Source organism: Neopelma chrysocephalum, unplaced genomic scaffold, assembly GCF_003984885.1.
Source record: "Neopelma chrysocephalum unplaced genomic scaffold, ASM398488v2 Primary Assembly neopelma1_94395, whole genome shotgun sequence".
Taxonomy (NCBI): domain Eukaryota; kingdom Metazoa; phylum Chordata; class Aves; order Passeriformes; family Pipridae; genus Neopelma; species Neopelma chrysocephalum.
In genome coordinates, this window is record NW_020923102.1 from 1 (window position 1) to 1214 (window position 1214).

The window sequence follows — 1214 nt, forward strand, 5'->3', positions numbered from 1 at the left end:
GGGGGGGGAAAGGGGGGTCAGGAGGGGGATTGGGGGGGAAAGGGGGGGCAAGGGGGGTTCGCGGAGGGAAAGGTGGGGCAGACCCAGACACGTTGAAGCAGCCTAGGAGGAAGGTTGTCTTAGGTGTTGGATGAAAGATGTCAATTTTACACATAGAAGTCCTCTATGTTGTGCATTTTTGTTTTTTATTTTCCAGCTAGGGTGTGTAGTGCCAAGTGGCTCACCAACGGCAGGTGGGAGACGGGGGCTCAGGCCTTTCTTTCTGGCCGGGAAGGGCAGTCTCTGGCAGGCAGGTGTAATGTTGTAGGTTCTGTTCTAAACGGGGTAATTTGGTTGTAATTGGTGCTCCTTCGCTCTGGGAGGAATCTTCGTCCGTATTCAGTTTTGGCCCTCGGACCTCCCCCTGCAGTGCCGGCCAGCAAACAACTGCCCTTCCACACAGGAAAGAAAGCCCTGAGCCTCCGTCTCTCACCTGCACTTGGTGTATCTGAGACCCTGACGGTTAAGGGCTTTCTTTCCTGCAAGAAATACCCTCAGGCCCTTGACTCCCGTATTCCGCACTCACCAGATGAAACCAATAAACTCTTTTCAGACCATTTATTTTTGGGGTGTGTCCCCCTTGCTCTGGGGGGGTTTCTCGCTGCCCCCCTGGGGCTTTTCAGGGTCCCTCTGAGCCTCGTCCTTGTGCCCCTGACGCTGTTTGGGGTCCCCCTTTTCCTTGTGCCCCCGAGGGTTTTCAGGATCCTCCCGATCCTTGTTGCCCCCCCCGGCGTCGATGGCGGCGTGTTCCCTCCTCACCAGCTCCTCCAGCTCCTCCTGGCAGGGGACAGTGGTTTGGTTTGGGGGGTCCCAGCAGGGTTTGGGGGTGCAGGGGTCAGGAGAACCGCCCAGATTTGGGGGTCAGGGTGATACCTTCCAGCCCAGCAGCTCGGCCAGAGCCAGGCACCCACTGTCACAGTCCCCCAGCCAGGCCACGTCCCTGAAAGAGAACAGGGAGACCCCAAAATCACCCGGGGGGGGTCCCTAAAACACCTGGGGGGCCTGATATCACTTTGGGGAGGAGGCCCCAAGCTGCTTTGGGGTTTCCATAACCACCCTGGAAACCCCAAAACCAGCTTGGGGGGCCCTAAAACACCACGGGGGGGGTCCTAAAACACTTCAGGGGGGTGTCAAATTGCTTTGGGGACCTAGACGCAGGGGGGGGGCTCCCCAAA

General features: G+C 58.3%; 1 long non-coding RNA gene across 1 annotated transcript; it reads right to left on the minus strand.

Annotated features, from left to right (window-relative positions):
• Positions 1–582: 582 nt before the first annotated feature.
• LOC113980487 lies at positions 583–1030 on the minus strand. The gene is made up of 2 exons (XR_003538148.1): positions 913–1030; positions 583–816 (listed from the first exon to the last, which is right to left on the minus strand). It is a non-coding gene; the product is annotated as an uncharacterized LOC113980487 (long non-coding RNA).
• Positions 1031–1214: the final 184 nt, after the last annotated feature.